The sequence below is a fragment of the Hylobates moloch genome, unplaced genomic scaffold (assembly GCF_009828535.3).
Source record: "Hylobates moloch isolate HMO894 unplaced genomic scaffold, HMol_V3 SCAFFOLD_5, whole genome shotgun sequence".
In the NCBI taxonomy this organism is placed as follows: Eukaryota; Metazoa; Chordata; class Mammalia; order Primates; family Hylobatidae; genus Hylobates; species Hylobates moloch.
Window position 1 is genome coordinate 73,216,794 of NW_026652280.1, and position 20,759 is coordinate 73,237,552.

Genomic DNA, 20,759 nt, shown 5'->3' on the forward strand with positions numbered 1-20,759 from the left:
AGATCTCAAGAGAAGTCACTCATTATTGTGAGGATGGTACAAGAGGATGGTGCTGAACCATTCATGAGAAATTTGCCTTCATAATTCAATCACCTTATACCAGGATCAACCTTCCACATTAGGAAATATAATTCAACATGAGATTTGGTGGGGACACATAATTGAATTGCATCATCAATCTTTGGGTATAAAGACATCCACAGCAGGCTTTATCCTGCCAACTTCTTTGAGACTCTTTACAGGGTTTGAGGTCTACAGCACCTACACTAAAATATTTGTACTTCAAAAAGCAATAAAGTGGTATTATCATTCTTCCAAAAGTTACAGTGGTAGCGTAGGCATTCATAGCATGATTTAGTTCACATTTGCTACTGTTTCTATTCTATCACCATATTAACTGTGTCCTATACGATTCTGTATTCAGCTGGATTTCAGTTGAGCACAAAACCATCCTTGTACTAGCTCTTTGCTAGTGTTATTATTCTGCTGTAGAAAGTATCCTTGAACTGGAAATAGTCCACGATTGAGTATCGAGTCATTCAACACTATCAATTCCTGGGTGACTTTTTGAAAAAGTAGTATCTCTGGTTGCAAGAAATGCTGCATCTGTGAGTCCATGTCTCTCACTGGAATTGGATGGAAGCGGTGAATTTCAGCCAAAGTGGCCAAAGAAATCCTGTTCCTGTGATTCTGACATCATCAGCCTCTGCACCTCTGTCTTCCCTTCTGCCACATGTTGCCTGCTGTCCGTGACTTTGGTAAGAGCTTCCTTGTGTAAGTGGATGATGTTCAGGATATTGGCCTTGTGTCCCTGAGACAGCACTAACAGGTCCATGGCTGGGTCCAGGTCCTGCCTGGACTGATTGGCAGAGCTCATTGATGGTGTGGAAGGCATCTATACTGAAGTGGATGGCCTGGTCCAGCTCCAAGGCCTGGCTGAGTCTGAAGAAGAACTGGCAGTCTTCTGATGCTCTTTCTTAAAGTCTGTCACCATCACCTGCTTGCATATCAATTCATTGGCTGTGAAGCTGAGCTGAGTGCCCTGTTGTCCATCTTCTTAGTGAGGCACTTGAAGCCATCAATCTTGCTCTCCCACTCCTAAAGGTTGAGTGTCACCCTACGGGTGGGCTCAGGGCCAGGAAGAATCTGACACTCACCATCTCATCCTTCTCAGCCTTCCTCTTGCCCTGTCTCCAGGCTGTCTCTTCAGTGCTGGTGGGGCGCATCAGGAAGTGGCAAAAGAAGTGACACTGTGCCTGCACCCAGAAGCTGGCCATGTGGTTCATCCACCAGATTGGGCCCTTTCTGCACTTGAACATAGATGCCACTTCACCATAGATGCCTTCCACACTGTCAGTGATATCTTTGCCAATCAGCCCAGGCAGGACCTGGACCCAGTCATGGACCTATTAGTGCTGTCTCAGGGACACCAGGCCAACATCCTGGACATCATCTACATACCCAAGGAAGCTCTTACCAGAGTCCTCCTCAAGATGGCCTGTGGTCTGCCTCTTTGCACCCAAGAAGCCCACAGTGCTGTAGGAGCCCCGAGGCATGGACTGGAGCCCCAAAGGCAGCACACACCCTGTTCCTGAGCCTGCTGCTTGTTTCCTCTATGTGGCTCCATTTGCAGCACATTTGTTGCACTGAGGCCTGTGTATGCCAGGCAAGGCCAAGCTGGCTCAAAGAGCAACCAGTCACCTCTGCAAGGGTGTGCCAGGAACCGGTGGACCAGCCACCAACCTCACTCCCTGCCAGTCAGGGTAAATCAGTTCTTCTGCCCTGGAGGTAGAGCCCCAGCGCCATCTGCTTTTCCTCAGACCTCCACTCCAACAGCTGTCAGGTGGTGGTCACTCAGGCTGTGGGAACCTGGCCATCCCTGTTTCCTTGAGTGGGGGAGGTTGCTGGCTGCTCCACCTGCTCCTGGCACACCCTTGCAGAGGTGGCTGGTTGCTCTTTGAGCCAGCTTGGTCTTGCCTGGCATGCACAGGCCCCAGGTACTGAGCAGCTGCTCAGAGTGAGCTTATTTTGTCTTGGGCCAAATTCCAAGTCTGGCCAGGGCCACAGAAGGCCGAGTCCCCTGGGTGGTAATCCTGGCTGCTGCAGGGAGGCCCATGGTGCCCCTGCCCTCCCAGGGCTCAGGATGAGGTCCGACTGAGACAGGACCCTTTAGGTATGGGACTTGTGCCCCAGGAGGGGGCCTCTGTCACACAGGTTGGGTGAGAAGATGTATGGCATTCTGTTGGCTGCCAGGGCTGTTGGAAAGCACATTCACCCTTCCCTCCAGGGACCTCAAAGTGACCAGCTTCCCCTTTGAGAATGACTTCCGAAGGCCCAGGAGCCATCTGGGGCTGTAGGGCAGCTGGTCGCATGCTGCCCTGGCTTCTTCCATGTTGTGCTGGTCACTACCCACCAAGGGGGGTCAGATGCAGGCACCGTGCAGGGTGGTTGTCTCTGGACCTGTGTCTTGGTTATCATGGAGCCGGACTGGGCCTGGTGACAGGACCCTGATGGCCTTGTCCTGGGTGGTCACGGGGGTGATCAGAAAAGATGCAGAATGGAATTGCTGCGAGGATGAATGAGATGACTGTCAGCACAGAACAGGCACCTGGTGAGTGTTCAGGGATTACCCTCAGTAGCTGCCCAGAGGCCAAAACCACCCACCTGAGAGTGACTGTCCCCAAGCCAGCAGGAAGAGAAGAGAGCAGGTCCCACTCACCTGAGTCTAATCAGTCAGCTGTGTTGAGATGTGCCTCTCACCTAGAAAACGGTCCTTCATGCAGAGCCACTCACAGACACTGCTGTGTGTCTCTAACTGCTCCACAACACAGAGGCAATGGGCACTCAGCAACAGTGACATTGTGGAGTGACACAACCCACCACAACGGGAGCCTGGTTGGCTCAACAGGGCCCAGAGTCAGTGTCCTCTATTCCCTGAACTGACGTGTGCATGCATGTGTGTCTGTGCATGTGTGCATGCATATGTGTGTGTTCGTTTGTCTTGCTTCTCTGGCCAGGCCTAGCTTCTCCACTTATGGGTGCACCCAGGTCCTCATCACTGTCACCACCATGGTGTGTGGCCAGCATTAGAGCCTCTACAGGTATTCCCCAATCTCTGCCCTCCCCACCCATGATGATCCTGGGGATGCAGACAGAGGAGGGACACCAGGTAGAGCAGAGAAGGCTGACATCCTCTCTAGGTGGGACACAGGTCATTTGTAAAGTTGTAGGTCTGCCAAGCAGTGCTGGATTCAACACATCTTCTCACCTTCTGTTTCCAGCCACCCTCCAGGGTGCCCTGACTCACCTTCCCTGCAGATGGAGGCAAGGAGGCTCCACAGACAAACCCCCTGCCTGAGCTCACATAGTGGCCAGCTGGCCAGGTTCCTACTGACCAGCTGCCCCTGACCAAGTTCCCACTGATGAGGCCCCTAATGACCACTCCTCCATTGACCAAGTCCCACTGACCAAGTCGCCACTGACCATGTCTTCCTAACCAGGCCCGCACTTAAAAGGCCTCATGGACCGGACCCCACTGACCAATTTCCCACTGACCTGGTCCCCACTGCCCAGGTTCCCACTGACAAGACCACAACTTACCAGGTTGCCACTCACCCGACCCCCTACTGAACAATTCTCCATGGATGAGTCCCCAGCTGACCGAGCCCCCTCTGACCAGGCCCTCACTGACCAGGCTGCAATCCACTAAGGCCCCACACTGACCAGGCCCCTGGTATACTGTATAGGCCCTACCAACCAGTTTTTCATTGCTTATGTTCCAACCGATCAGGCCCCACTAATAAGACCACCACTGACCAGGTCCCCCCACTGACCAAGCTTCCAATGACTAGGTTGCCAGGTCCCCACTGATGAGGCCTTTACTGATGAGGCCACCACTAACCAGGCCCCTGCTGGTCAGGTCCCAACTGACCAGGTCCTGATGACCAGGTCATCTCTGACCATGGTCCACTGACCTGAGCAGCAGTGCTCAAAGCCTTATTACAATGACACCCTCAGCTCACAGACCCTCCCTCCCTGCATGTGTGCCGAGAGGTCAGGCCCTGGGGATTTTTTTGGGACACAGCCTTTCCTCCAAGACACAGGGAGAGACAATCAACCTCAGGCTCCAGGTGCCAAGTTCCACACTCACCCCAAAGGCCCTCTGGGCCCATCTCAAAGGAGGCAGTGAGGTGGCCTGGCACTGCCTGGACATGCCATCTACCCTATTCCTGAGTGTCGGAGTGTGAGGAAGGGAAGGACATTTGGCAGATGAGACACCTGTGCTGTTGGGTCTCCCAGGGCCCTTCCCACAGAGGCCCAATCTAAAGGCACAGCACAGAGGCTACAGGAACACTAATCCAGAACCTCTGAGGCTCAGCCAGGGACCACATGAGGACTGTCCCCAGACAGCCAGAAGGCCCTTTGCTACTTTCTTTGTACCTCAGTGGATGCGGCAGCGGTTCTTCTGTGGCGACCAGTGAGCACCCACTGGGGAGGGCTCGCCTGTGCTTCCTCAGTGGCTCCATCTCTGCTTCTAAAAAAAATTACTCATTCCAGGACTGGGGCAGAGAAAATACAAGAAGAGCTTAGAACATCTTCTGCCAGAAAGTAGAAAAGTGCTGACAGAGTAACGGGGACAAATCAAAAAGACATAAAGTCAGCTTGAAATGTCTACCACTGGACTAATCTTAGGGAATTGGAGCATCAGAATCATGAGCTTCCCTTCTCCTTTATTTATTGATTTTATTTCTCCATGTAGAACAAAGAAGAGAATAAGAAATTAATCATCTGGCAACCACCGTAGTAATAATTGTTCAAACACAAGACATCCATGAAATGCTAAATCTAGTGGGTTCTGAGGAGTAACCAGATATTTACAGAGTCTCAAAGTGTCTCCATACAAAATACAGTTGAACTACAAAAACAAAATTGTAGCATTAGCATGGACAACCTGGCAGGTACTCCTTACCTCTCCTAAGTAACAAAAACTGTAAAATGCAAATAAGCCTTCCATGACCTTAACTAAAGTATCAATGATTACTTGGTTGTTTGGCTGTTTAAACCGCTGATATTTGGGCAATTTGAGTATGTCAAACTCAATAATACTGGTTTTCATTTGCAAGATCCACTTAAAACTTAAGGAGGCTAAAAAATATCATTTAAAATACCCTATAAATTATCATCATACACATGATACAAAAATAACCTACTTCAGTAAATATTGTAATGTTATATATTTTATGAGAAACAATTAAAATGTTGTGTAAATAGCACAGTAATAAAGTTTTATAATCTTTTAAATCATACAGTTTTTCCTTAAGACTTTATGGTTAAATATTCTCTTCGTTAGATGTGGCTTACCGGTGGATTCCAGAGAAGAAAGTAGATGGGAGCAAGTGTCCAACACAGCAACAGCTGGAAAGAAAAATAAAGAATTATGTTCTTTACCTAAAACACTTCAGTTAACTAAGGTGAGTTTAAAAACTAAAGAGTTGAGAACTTTATCAGAGTTAATAAGAATGAGAAATATGTATGTACATTTACAATACAAAATTACTATTTAATAATTTACACGTGGCATTAATTCTAATTGTGTTTAAATATCAGAACTTTTTCATTCTTCATTTATGTAATCAACAGCCACGTGCTAAGGTACTAGAATGAGCACTGGAATTATAAGATGAAGATGGTAGGTCCACCTCTCAACAGTCATATGCTATAACCTAAAAAAACAGACAGGCAGGAAATGTCCATACAGAGTCATAGATACCATGACAGGTATACAGCAGGGCACTACTGGAACACACAGAAGGGACATCTATCCCACTTTTATGTCAATATCATGGGCTTTCTGGTGGAGGAGATAACATAGGTTGATACCTGAAGGACAAGGAAAAGCTTCCCAGATAGAGGGAAGAGGTGTAGGCAAAGAGCCTGAGGTGAGGAAGAGCCCTGAGGAGTTCCACTCCATCCAGTTTGGTGCTAGAGCAAAGGGCAGAGTGCAGTAAGTGGCAAGAGACAAGGCTGAGTAACTTGACAAGAATCACATTGACGTGGGGGTTTTTATTTCATGGTGAAAAATTTAGAATTTTTCCTGAGAACGGACGTAAGCCAATAACACAGTAAATGACAGGAGATTTAAAATGTCACCTGTGAAGTGACTACTTATGAAGGGTTATTGCTCAGCCAAGGATTTCAAAATGAGTCTTAGGTCTGTTGGCTTCAATCTCTACCAAAACCCTGAGAACTTGATGATGCCTTTGTTTTCTGAGAATCGTTTCAGTATGCTGGCTGGCAGTTCCAATGAGGATGGCAAAAGTGAAGAAATTGCAGAGCCAGTGAAAAAGAGATGCACAGACTTCTTGGGAATTTTTTAAGCTATGGAACATGATGAATTTATGGTGCATAAGTACAGTCTTCTCTGTGAAAGTTTTTGTTTTCACATCTTTCATTAGATGTGTGTAAGAAAAAAATACTTGACATAGTATCTACTAACCCAACAATGAAAAGGAATGCCATTTGCTATTTACACTTTATTTCTAAAATAAACCTAAATTTAATTAATAAATTTTGGCAATGTACTCCTCTTTGTTTCTCTAATTATTTGTTCTACACAGTCCGGCTCCATCTAAAACAAGTAAAAATAATAATAATGTTTAAGTTAAACAAGAAACATTATAATGAAAATAATATATCACTTACAAAATGTGGCCTTTAGTATTTTTAGTGACTAGACATAACTTGAAGTTTGCTTAAATAGAAAAATAATCACATAAATAAAGTAAAATTTCTACTTATTTTAAGCTTAGATAACAGAGGATGTATCTGTGTAATGCCGTTTAGAGTAATCTGACAAAAATACAGTTAATATCGGTCTATTGCATATACATGATTTTAGAAAGGTAGTGTTTTATTAGTAGAAAGGTTAAACAATGGCCAGGCATGGTGACTCATGTCTGTAATCCCAGCACTTGGGGAGGCCAAGGCAGGCAGATCATGAGGTCAGGAGATCAAGACCATCCTGGCCAACATGGGGAAACCCCGTCTCTACTAAAAATAAAAAATTAGCTGGGCGTGGTAACGTGCACCTGTCCCAGCTACTTGGGAGGCTAAGGGAAGAGAATTGCTTGAAGCCAGGAGGTGGAAGTTGCAGTGAGCCAAGATTGAAGCACTGCACTGCAGCCTGGTGACAGAGTGAGATGCTGACACACAAAATAAATAAATAAATAAATAAATAAATAAATAAATAAATAAATAAATAAAGTCATCTTTTGCAATGAATGCATTGCTTTGAAATTCTTAGCAAAACTCTGCCCTTTATAAAAGTTTAATCCATTTTTTACTTCAATAAATTTTATCTTAAAATGAAATTTCTATTCTCTACTTATAGTAAACTTTTTTTACAGTAAATTTTTTTTCTTTTTTTTTTTTTTTTCTAGTTTGTATTCTAAATTAAGGTGGTACCTGTGTAGGTTTCTTCCAAAGGTATATTGAGGGATGCCGAGGTTTGCAGTACAATTGAACCCATCACACAGGTAGTGATTATAGGACCCAATAAGTAGTTTTTCGACCCTGGCCCACTCTGTCCCTCCCCGTTCTTATTTCCCAGTGTCTATTATTCCCATGTTTATGACAATGTGCACCCAATGTGTAGCTCCCACATGAGTGAAAACATGAGATATTTAATCTCTGTTTCTGTGTTAGTTTGCTTAGAAGAGTGGGTTCCAGCTGTATCCATATTGCTGCAAAGGACATGATTTTGTTCTTTTTATGGCTGCATAGTATTCCATGGTATATATGGAATTTTCCAATCTACCTTGGATTTTCAGTCTACCTTGGATGCACCTGGATTGACTCCTTGTCTTTGCTATTGTGAATAGTGCTGCAATGAAAATACATGTGCATGCATCTTTTTGTTACAATGATTTATTGTCTTTTTGGTATACCCCTAGTATACTAATGGGGTTGCTGCATCCAACGGTCACTCTTAGTTCTTAATTTCCAAACTGCTCTCCATAGTAGCTGAACTAATTTACATTGCCACATACAGTGTGTGTTCCCTTTTCTCCACAGCCTCCCCAACATCTTTTTTTGTTTTTTTTGTTTGTTTCATTTTTAACAAAAGTCATTCTATCTTGTGACGTTTGTTTCACATTTTTCTGATGATTAGCAATGGTAAGCATTTGTTAGTATGCTTGCGGGCCACTTACATGTGTTATTTTGAGAAGTGTCTGTTCATGTCCTTTGCCCATTTTTAATGGTGTTATTTATTTTTTGCTTGTTGATTTGTTTAGGTCTCTTATGGATTCTGGATAATAGGTGTTTGCTGTATCCATAGTTTGTGAATATTCTTTTTTATTCTTTAGGCTGTCTGTTTAATCTCATGATAGTTTCTCTTGCTGTGCAGAAGCTCTTTAGCTTAACTAGATCACATTTTTCAATTTTTGTTACTCTTTCAATTGCTTTTGAGGACTTAGCCATAAATTAATTGACAAGTATGATGTCTAGAAGAGTATTTCCCAGGTTTTCTTCCAGGATTTTTACAGTCAGAAGATGTACTCTTATGTAAGAAAAGCACAAATCCTTTTTTTTTTTTTTTTTGAAATGGAATCTCCATCACCCAGGCTATAGTGCAGTGGTATGATCTTGGCTCACTGCAACCTCTGTCTCCTGGGTTCAAGTGATTCTCCTGTCTCAGCCTCCTGAGCATCTGAGATAACACATGCCTGCCAACATGCCTTGCTAATTTTTGTACTTTTAGTAGAGACGGGTTTCATCATGTTGACCAGGTGGGTCTCAAACTCCTCACCTCAGGTGATTCGCCTGCCTCGGCGTCCCAAAATGTTGGGATTACAAGTGTGAACCACCGCGCCTGGCCAAGCACAAAGCTTTTAACATAAAAATGGAAATGAACATTTTAGTCTTTTGTGTAATTTATAAAATGCAATTATTTTGGATTCTACTATATAATAAACATCCATATGTGGGGTAAAGTGTTTGGATGCCAATCATTCAGTTGTGATTATGGGTGGGAAGAGTTGAGATGGTGCAAATAAACTTTTTAAAAAATTTTTTATTTTCAAAATGGAGTCTTGCCCTGTCACTCAGGCTGGAGTGCAGTGGTGTGATCTCGGCTCATTGCAACCTCCACCTCTCAGGTTCAAGCAATTCTCTGCCTCAGCCTCCCTAGTAGCTGAGATTACAGGTGCCCACCACCTCACTTCACTAATTTTCTTTTTGCACTTTTAGTAGAGGTGGAGTTTCACCATCTTGGCCAGGCTGGTCTTGAACTCCTGACCTTGTGACACACCTGCCTTGGCCTCCCAAAGTGCTGGGAATATAGGCATGAGCCACCATGCCTGGCCAGTGCAAAGAAACTTTAAAAGTGACATGAGCTGGGCACTGTGGCTCATGCCTGTAATCCCAGCACTTTGGGAGGCTGAGGCAGGCCGATCACAAGGTCAGGAGTTCGAGAACAGCCTGGCCAATATGGTGAAACCCTATCTCTACTAAAAATACAAACATTAGCTGGATGTAATAGTGGGCCCCTGTAGTCTCAGCTACTCAGGAGGCTGAGGCAGGAGAATCACTTGAACCCCGGAGGTGGAGGTTGCAGTGAGCCGAGATTGCATCACGACACTCCTAGGTGACAGAGTGAGACCCTGCCTCAAAAAAAAAAAAAATAAAAAAGGTGGTATGAACCACAGCTAAACTACAATCAATTAGAGAGTGAGCCAAAGCATCTCAAAGTATATCGTCAGTTATCAGGCAACAACGTGCAATTTCTAAAATCTAACTTAAATGCAGCTTTTAAAGACATTTGAAATGTGTCAGTTTAGTCACATTTATTGAATAAACTTAGCAAGTGGGTATCTCTTGAAAATGAGGGCTCCAGGAAATTAAAAAATGTAAAGTTTGCATTTCCTTTCTGTGTTAACACAGCTAATTACGATCTTTACTTAACATGCATAAGTCAACAGAACAACTCAGTATTTCACCAAATTAAAAACAAGAATTACGCTAGAGAAATGAAACCCTAAAGAGAAACGGTCATGTAACTAACCTCAGTCAAGGAGTTCTTGCAGTTATTTGAAGTCTGAGGGTTTGAAGTAGGAATTCTTACGGGCCTTTGGGGAATATATTTTCTGTTGAGTCCTGTACTAGTAAGATTTTCAATACAAGGTGACTCTGGGCCTCGCCTTGTAGGAAGAGTGCTGAGAGAATATTTCACCCGCTCTTTCTCCATAAGGAGCCTTGGTGCTGATCATTGCTATTTTCTTATTCACTCTGTAAAGATAGCAAAGACGAATGCTTACTATTTCATTTTTCCTTAAATGATTCTTAATGACTTGCAGTTTTTTAAAAACTTGCCCTGAGAGTAAACCAAATTACCCACTAAACAGTGTTTTCACACCGAAGATGTGTGAGAGCATACCTGTTGTAAGGAATCATAATTTTAAAATCGTTCTAAAGAAGCACCTTTGTTTCTAAGGTGATTTATACTGAACAAGCAGTTCAAACAAAGTAGACAGGGAAGAGAAATGGCTATCAGTGATGTATGGCTCAACAGGTAAAACTTGCTGCCTTCTAAAATGGCTCTACTTGTAAGATTCTGAAGATTCCATTAGAAATACTTGTATTTAAAGGGTAATAATGTGGGAAAACGAATATGTTGATTTGCTTGATTGTAAGAACCACTTCACTAGAAATAATTATATCAAAACATCATGTTGTACTCCTTAATGTAGGTTAGTTTTCTAAAATGAACAACAAAAAAAATCTAGGAATACTTGTGTTTAGTAAACCAGTTTTAGTTTTCACCCTTGTACATTTCACCAATTATCTAAGACCAATTAAACATTTGGCACTGAGGAACAATTCAGAGCAACAACTCCTAGGGGAGAACTAGATTGTTTGGTTGGTGATCAAAAAGAACTAAAGCATCTCTGAAGGCAATTAGCCCCCAGCACTGTGACCAAGGCACTGGAAGTGGGGCATGTTCTTTCTGCCTTCCACACACCCCTTCAGGCTGAACAAGTTGTTATTTTTAAACCACTTTGTGAATTACACTTCTTTAAATTCCTGTGATAATTATTCCCTACTTCACAAGGATGCCTTTCTGTAACATCTTGAATATGTTACACAAATAGTCTTTCTTGAGGTACCCTCTAGTGATAATACTAAAGATCACAATCAAAAACAATTGTGCCCAGAGTAGCAGTACCACTTGACACTTTGGGTTTAGGTTGTGATCTACCGAAAAATAAATTAAACTCATTAATATTACTATTTAGGGAAATTCTGACAAGTAATTTTATAACAAGATCACTTTATTAATTATAAAGCTTCAAAAATACTTAGTGAAAAAACTAACAGATTAAGTTAACTACATGAGACTTTTCAGGGGAAGAAAGCCATACAAAAGCAAAAAAAAAAAAAAAATGAGATGAGAGACAGAAACTATCCTTGACTAACATTTTAAAGGTAAGATTACTTACTAACATTATTTTCCAAAATTACAGTGTCAAATTAGCATTCCCTTCCTACTAATATCCTGAAGCCATCTCACTAAAAATTATGCTTTCAAAACAAATTAATGAGCTTAATTCATTTTCTATGAGTATGTTTTGACTTACTTCATTAATTCTTTTGACATGGAATTGTTAGCTTTCAGTGCTGCTGCAAAGACTTCCTTATATTCTTCTAACTCAGTTGTAACCTCTTCATAAGCAGTTTTCATTTTGGAGAATTTACATTCCACATCTTTAAGTGTGAGTTCCTTCTTATTTAGTGAAGCCGTATTATCCTTGTTTAACTGCTCTAATTGTTTTTCATATTGTGCTTGCTTCTAAAACAAATGAAAAGAATATACTTTTAAAACAATTATAACCTAATTATTATATGTTTGTTGCCTTACATTTTGAGTCAGTGATTCAAAGAGCAATTTTGAATATGTTAAAAAAAGAGGCTGAAGCTTAAAATGTTTATCAGCAATATCAAAACTGATAACTGAATTCAGAATTGAGTCTGATTTATAAAAATTTGAAATCATAATTATGCTAATATTAATGTAATCTGGTCATATAAAAAGTAATAGAATCCATTCATAATTTTAAAAAGTGATCAACGAACAATGTAGCTTAAGACCAATTCAAACGTATCACATAATTTCTAATCACAATTTTTTTTTATGCCAACTGGTCTTAATCACCAAATGACTCCATAATGAGAATCTTTACTCTGAAAGATTGATTTTGTTATAATAATAATAGAAATTTAAATATTTAAAAGAAAAAACAGATGTCACTTTTTTTCTAGAACTCTACAAAGCAGATTGCTACAAGAGAGGCAGAGGAAGCACTATATATATATATATATATATCCAAAATATAATTTGCAGTGAAATAAATGAAAGCACATTACAGGTAAACTTACCTGATTTAAACAACTAACCTGTAAATGGATTTCTTCTAATTTTTCTACTGCCTGCATTGCCCTTTCATCTAGCTCTGATTTATATTCTTGTAGTTTACTAAGTTCTACCGTACTGTTTTCCACGTGTCTTAAGATTTAATATTTCTTCTTCCAACATCTTTTTATCCTCCTCAAGTTTTTCACATTCCTGTTGTACTTTTTTCATAGATAATAACTCCTGTTGAAGAACTTGTCTTTAGCCAAATTGACACATTTTGAAGATACAGCTTCCTTCTCTGCCATAAGATCATCAAACTGCATGAATAAAATAGTATAGCTTGATAATGAAGTAGGCTGAGAATAATCTAATACAAAACCAATAGCAAATTTTGAAATGCATTTACTTGCAGTAAAATGTTATCTGTAATGCAGCGGATTCTTCAGATGTGAACCCTTAAATTACTCAGAATTTTAAGAACAAAGTTAAAGCTACCATAAGTCACAAAAATACATTATTTACTATCAGCATCTTTGCCACAGAACTTTTGCACTTCATCTTACTTTTATTTTTCTGATTATTTATTTTTGTTCCTCCTTAAATGGCACTAAGTTATCTCTTAGTAAAAAGTGTCTAACCCCCTTCCCTCATTATCATTCCCCATGATATATCAAAAAATTTTCAGAGATATCATATTGAGTTATTTAGGACAAAGTCAATAAATGGCTCTAGGAATAAGACTTTGAAAATAATATAACACTCTATACTAGGCATAGTGGCTCATGCCTGTAATCCTAGCACTTTATAAAGCTGTGGCAGAAAGATCACTTGAGCCCAGGAATTTGAGAACAGCCAGAGCAACATAGTGAGACCCCATCTCTACAAAAATAAAATTTTTTTTAATTAGCCGGGCACGGTGGCTCATGCCTGTAGACACAGCTAGTTGGGAGACTGAGGCAAAAGGATGGCTTGTACCCAGAGTTCAGGGCTGCAGTGAATTATTATCACTGCCCTTCTGCCTGGATGACAGACAAAGACCCTATCTCAAAAAAACACAAAATAATGAATCCTATAAATAAGTATTCTGATGCCATAAGCCTTTCCTTAAACTGCAAATGTTTCATGCTAATTTGCATTTTAAGAAGTAATGATTCTTGGTGTAAAGGCCACAGAATACGGCACCCAGAAATAAATCCACATATTTCCAGCCAACTGATTTTGGACAAACATGCCAAGAACATACACTGGGGAAAGGACAGCCTCTTCAAATGAATGGCACTGGGAAAACTAAATATCCATATGCAGAAGAATGATACTAGCTTCCTATGTAACACCATGTAACAACATAAACTCAGAATTGATTGAAGACTGAAATGTAAGGCCCAAAATTATCAAACTACTGTAAGTAAACATAGGGAAAATGCTTGATGACATTAGTCTGCACAAAGATTTTTATGGGTAATACATCAGGAGCATAGGCAAAAAACAAATGATAGACAAATGATACTACATTAAGCTAAAGCGCTTCTGTCCAGCTAACAACTGAGTGAAGAGAAAACTTGCAGAATGGGAGAAAATATTGTCAAGCTATTAATCTAATAAGGGACTAATATCCAAAATACACAAGAAACTCAAACAACTTGACAGTAAAAAAAAAAAAATCTGAGTTCAAAATTGGGCGAAATATCTAACTATACTTTTTTTTAGAAAAAAGAAATACAAATAGCCAATAAATAAATTCAACAATGCTCAGTATCACTAATCCTCAGGGAAATACAAATCAAATTTACAATATGATATAATCTTGCTTCAATTTGAATAAATTACTATCATTGAAAAGATTAAAAAAAATAAAAAATAAAAACACTGGTGAGGTTCCAGAGAAGAGTAAACTCTTACATGCTGTTGGTGGGAAGGTAAATTAGTGCAGCCACTATAGAAAACAACATGAGGTTTCCTCAAAAAATTAATAATGGAACTGCCGAGGGATCCAGCAAGCCCACTACTGGGTATTCAGACAATAGAAAAGAAACAATAGATCAAAAGGATACCTGTCCTCATACGTTTATTGTAGCACTATTCACAATGGCTAATGTATGGAATCAACCTACATATCCATCACCAAATGAAAAGACAAAAAACTGTGGCACACATACACAATGGAATACTATTCACCGTATAAAGGAATTAAATCCTGTTATTCGTGGCCACGTGGATCAGTCTGGAGTACGTTATGTTAAATGCAGACACAGAAAGATAAATACTGCACATTCTCACTCCTATGTGGGAGCTAAAGAAACATTGAGGGCTGGGCAACATTGCTGATGCCTATAATTTCCTAGCACTTTGAAAGACAAAGGCAGGAGAATCACTTGAGGCCAGAAGTTCCAGAGCACCTGGGCAACATAGGAAGATATCTCTATAAAGTCAAAAATCAGACGGGTGCAACGGGGCATGCCCATAATCCTAGCTGCTCAGGAGGCTGAGGTGTGAGGATCACATGAGCCCAAGAGTTGGGGACTGCAGTGAACTATGATCAAACCACTGTCTCCTGTCTGGGTGACTACAGTTGCCCAGAGCCCAGACTATACTAGCAAGACCCTGTCTCTTAACAACAACAAAAAAGCTCAAAGGAGTAGGGGAAGGTAGGTTGGTTAATGGATGTAGAATTACAGCTAGATAAGAGGAATGAGTTCTGGTGTTCTGCAGCATTGTAGGGTGAATATGGTTAACTATGATTTATTGTATATTTTTAAAAAGCCAGAAGATTGTGAATGTTCACAATTCAAAGAAATGAAAAATGGTTGAAGTAGTAAATGTGCTAGTTAGCTTGATCATTACACACTATATATGTGTATAAAAATATCACTCTATACCCCATAATTATGTGTATATGTGTCAATTAAAACAAAAGAGAAGCTACATTCATCCCATTTAAAAAACAGAATATGGGCCAACCTTACTGACTTCCTCCTAATGAATAGAATGCAGTAAAAGGGATACCATGTGGCTTCCCTATCTCAGACTGCTTTCCCTTGGAACCCAGCGCCCAGATTGTGAGAGCACTCAGGCCACAAAGAGAACCTGGCAGTGCCAGTGTCAGTGTTCATGCTGCCTGTCCCAACCAAGGTTCCAGCCAATGGCCAGCATCAACCATCAAACACGTGGGTGAGCAATGCTTCAGATGATTCCATTTCCCCAACTGATCAGCTGTTCCTAGGGAAGCTGAGGGGAGCAGAGACAAGCTGTCCTGGCCAAGCTTTTTCCAAACCACAGGTTCATTAACAAAATAAATGTTTTTCTTTTAAGGCACAAAACTCTGGGTAATTGTTAGAAAAATAAGTTTTAAAAAGAGACAACAGGAAACATAACTTATGCAGCAGAAAAGAGTCTCCTTTAAAGTAGGATCTAATAAATGTTGAGGTTACTTTACTGATGGCAAACATTACTGAGAAGCAACAGATAACCAGGAGAGAGACATAAGCTGCTGAGGAGGAACTTCTCTTAAAACTCCTTCAATTGTGAACTCTGATAACAAGGCAAGGGTGTCTCCTTACAATTTCCCCTCAAGTTAGGAAATAAGACTAGGAAGCATGAAGACATATGATATGAAAAACAACTAGAAATACTTGGTTACACAATCAAAATCAGACATTTACCTGATTTGAATTAACTAAAATTCTAAAAGATAAGCTTTGAGTATTTATTAATCAATTTAGTATTTAATTTTTATTTTTCTTTTCTCAATGAGGAAATAAGGAGAACATAATGAAATGATTTTTAGTCTTCACAGAAGTAAAATAAACATAGTGTGCTTTGAGTGTTAAGATATCAAACGCAATTTCTCCTTTACCTTACTCCAAGCTTGTTTGTTTGGAGAAGTTAAGACCACCCCATCTCTATGTTTTGCCACAATGCTTCTCTATAGCACACAACTTGGCTCTGAAATTTTGAAAGTCAAAATACTAATCTACTATGTGTCTCTGATAAATTGCCTGAACATTACCTGATTTTGAAGTGCTGCACTCCTAAGACCTTTTCTTGGAATGAGTTAAATTTTATATTCCAAGAATCCTCTACTGAGCTAGAAAGCAGAGCTGTGCATCTCTGTTTCAGTAAAAGGAGATCAATACAGGGAACTGTGGTTTCTGAGAATGCAAGATCTGCACCAAGAAAAGGATTAGCCACAGTGCTACCCAAGAGAACCAGCTGCCAGGTGGAAAGAGGATCTGTGAACTGCAAGATGATGACTTCACTTGATTTCCACTGAGGAAAGCTGGCGGCTCAGACTTAAACTTCTCCTCCCTGGATGGTAAACATCTATGGAAGATTCTATGAATTATAATGAGTTAGTAAAACATAATGCACTAAATATTAGACTATGTCAGCAGATCCTGTGACCAAAACTTACTGAAAATAAAACTATAGTGGGAGGCAATGGAAAAGAGACTAAAGATTTGAATGGAGAAAAAAAGAAATTAAGTGTGTCTTGTAAGCCTGGCTTCCCATCATGTCTTAGAGTAAGTAAGGTATAAGCTGGCCAGAGACTCCTTTGTGACACAAAAAGTGAAGTTAAAGATATTCCACTAAATTTAATTTTTATTATGACATAAGACAACTGGTAATATGCAACATGATTGAAAAAAGCTTCTCAGTAAATTCATTTTGGCCTTGACATAAGAATAGACATAAACAAACTAAGAATTGATAATCTAAAAATAAACCTGCACATTTACAGTCCATTGATTTTATATAAGGTTAACAAAAGAACAAAATGGGAAAAGAATAGTCTTTTCAACAAATGGTGCTGGGACAACTGGGTATCCATATGCAAAAAATAAATTTGGACCAAATATCTTATTTAAAAATTAACTCAAAATAAAACAGTTATCTGTAACGGCTAAAACTATAAAACTCTCAGAAGAAAACCCTGGCATAAATCTTTGTGACTGCATTTGGCAGTGTTTTCTTAGCTAGGACTCCAAAGGAAAAATGGATTCAATGGACTTCAAAATTGAAAACTGCTGTGCTTGAGAAGACATTATCAAGAAGTGAAAAGGCAAGACACTGAGTAGAAGAAAGTATTTGAAAAGCATATATCTGATAAAGCGACTTACATATATAGGATATGTAAAGAACCTTTGCAATTCATAAGTAACAAGATAACTCAATTTAAAAAATGGGCAAAGATTTTGAATAATCTGCAAAGAAGATATAAAGATAGATAATGGGCACATTAATAGATGCTTGATGTAATTAGTCATTAAGAAAATGTAAATCAAAACCACATGTCATATCACTTCACACCACCAGGTAAAATCTTTGTTCAATAAAAAAGAGACAGTAAGTGTTAGAAAAAATGTAAAGAAATTAAAACGCTTATCCAATACTGCTGGGAATGTAAAGTGATGCAGCCACTTTGGAAAACAAACTGGCAGCTCCTCAAAAGGTTAAGCATGAAGTTACCATATGACCCAGAAATTCCAGTCATAAGTATATACTCCAGGAAAATAAAAACCTATGCAAGCACAAAAACTCATACATAAATATTTACAGCAGCATTATTAATACGAGTCAAAAAGTGGAAAGAACCAGAACGTCTATCACCTTTAGTTGGGAAAGAACCCAAGGGTCTATCACCTGGTGAATGGATAAATAAACTGTTTGATGTATCCATACAATGGAATCTTACTCAGCAATAAGAAGGAATTAAGTACAGATACTGTATTAGGAGGAGACAGCAAAATGCCTAGGCAGCTACGGAAGGGTCCCCGGAGAATCTCCAACCAGCCCCACAAGTGTTTACACCAGATGTTAGGTGCAGATAAGGGAACCTGGACTTGTCTTGCCTGGACATGCCTGCAGCAGACCGGAGGCCCACATGCACTGGGGGGATGGGGTGGAGTCACCAGGAATTCACGCCTTATGCAGGGGAGGAGCCTGGCCACTTCAGCTCATGTGCTCCTGGTATTCAACTGTGAGACGGAAACCTGTTTGCAGGAGCCCTCTCTTTGCTGAGAGCTTTCCTTTCACATAGTAAATTCTGTCCTCCTCACCCTTCAATGTGTCTGTGTGCTGAATTTTTCCTGGTCATGAGAGAAGAACCCAGATGTAGCTGAACTAAGGAGAAAAACCCCGCATCAATACCTGCTACAACACAGACGCAGCACGAAAAATTATGCTAAGTGAAATAAGCCAGTCACAGTAGACCACTTGCTTTTCATTTCAGAGGCTTATAGGCAAATCTATATAAAGAAGGTGGGTGGTTCCCTATGGCTGAGGGAGGATGGCTAGTGAAGATGGCTAAGTGATGCGGGCTTTGTTTTCAGGGTGATAAAAATGTTCTAAAATTGATTGTAATGATGACTGCATAAGTCTCTGAAAATACTAAAGTCAATGACTTGTATATTTTAAATGAGTGAATTGCATGGTGTGTTCATTATTTCTCAATAAACCTGTTACCAAGCCCCCCGAAATTAACTTGGTACTAGTGATCTGGAGACAGGTGTTGCGTGGTTTCAGATCACTGGCCAGAGTTCAAGACATACGAGAATCAACAGTGTGTCCTTTTTATAGAAAAAAAGGTTTCTATTTTAAAAACTATCCTTTTCATTAGTATTGTCTGTAAAATTAAATGAAAAATCTTTCTTTCACTTCTTAAAGCACTGAGAGATTTATATTGAGGAGTAAGACCTTGTTTTCTTTGGCCCCAATTTCTATCTAAAGGGTCTGGGAATCACACGCTTCAAACGATTAAATTTCATCAGATGGGTTTTATTAACTCTTATAATGTGGCTTACATTCTCACCTGATTCTGGTACAGCATCACAGAGAGAAGAAGCTGAAGGAAATAAAAATATTTAACCTCCAAATATATTTTCTGATGTATTTTGAAATGGCTGCTGCAGGGCCAAGAGATTGAAATGGCCCTCATTAATGTAGCCCAATCTTTTTCTTTCTAGGTCTTCCCAGATCTGGGGAAGATTAACTAAGAGCCTGATGCATTTAAAGTCTGAAAAGATATATTTACCGTCTATTTTCTCAATATATTTTGGCAGAATATGGGTTTTTCCATTATTAATATGTTCCCAAATTACATTATTTTTAATCCCAAAACTGATTTAAAATTACCATATGTTGGAATATAAATTATTCTATTATAAAGATACATGCATTTGTATGTTCACTGCAGCACTATTCACAATAGCAAAGACATGGAATCAACCCAGATGTCCATCAGTGATAGATGGGATAAAGAAAATGTGGTATATATACACCATGGAGCCATAAAAATGAATGAGTTCATGCTCTTTGCAGGGACATGGATGAACTCGAAGCTGTTATCCTCAGCAAACTAATGCAGGAACAAAAAAACAAACACTACATCTTCTCACTTATAAGTGGGAGCTGAACGACAAGAACACATGGACTCGGGGAGGGGAACAACAAACACTGGGGCCTGTTGGGGTCAGGAGGGAGAGCATCAAGATTGATAGCTAATTCCTGTGGGGCTTAATATCTAGGTGGTGGATTGACAGGTGCAGCAAACCATCATGGCACATGTTTACCTATGTAGCAAACCTGCACATCTCACACATGTAATCTAGACCTTAAGATAAAAGAAATTTTTTTGAAAAATTACCTTATGTTTTAGCTTCTTAATCAGAATATCCATTTTCAGTTGATCTGTTTTTAAGTCTCCATGGCAACCGAAGTCTTCATTTCCAAATACACTTAACATATTTATTGTCATTTCCAGGAGTTTCTTATATCTGCAGAAATGTACAGAATTAATAAGTCAAATATTTTTAAGAGTAAATATTTAATAATTGTTTAAACAAATATTATGTTATGGCATATCAAAGAAACACATGTATGAACTATGATCCTTTCAGTTTCAACTGAGCATAGTTTGGAAGCATTCTATATGAAATTATAATCTTAGATAAATAATATGAAGAACAATTTTATGGCATATATGGCAGGTAAAGTGGTATTACAACCATACAGTTTTTTTTTTTTTTTTGAGATGGAATTTCACTCTTGTTGCCCAGGCTGAAATGGAATGGTGTGATCTCGGCTCACTGCAACCTCTGCCTCCTGGATTCAAGTGATTCTCCTGCCTCAGGCTCCCAAGTAGCTGGGATTACAGACATGTACCACCATGCCTGGCTCATTTTGTCTTTTTAGTAAAGATGGGGTTTCACCATGTTGGTCAGACTGGTCTTGAACTCCTGACCTCAAATGATCCACCCACCTTGGCCTCCCAAAGTGCTGGGATTACAAGTGTGAGCCACCACACCTGTCCTAACCATACACTTTTTGTAAATAAACTATTCATATCCAT

The 20,759-nt window shown here is 39.9% G+C and overlaps 1 pseudogene; it reads right to left on the reverse strand.

Moving 5' to 3' along the window:
- Window positions 1-652: 652 nt before the first annotated feature.
- Window positions 653-20,759, reverse strand: part of LOC116467827 (ankyrin repeat domain-containing protein 18A-like) — a 76,548-nt pseudogene continuing 56,441 nt past the window's right edge.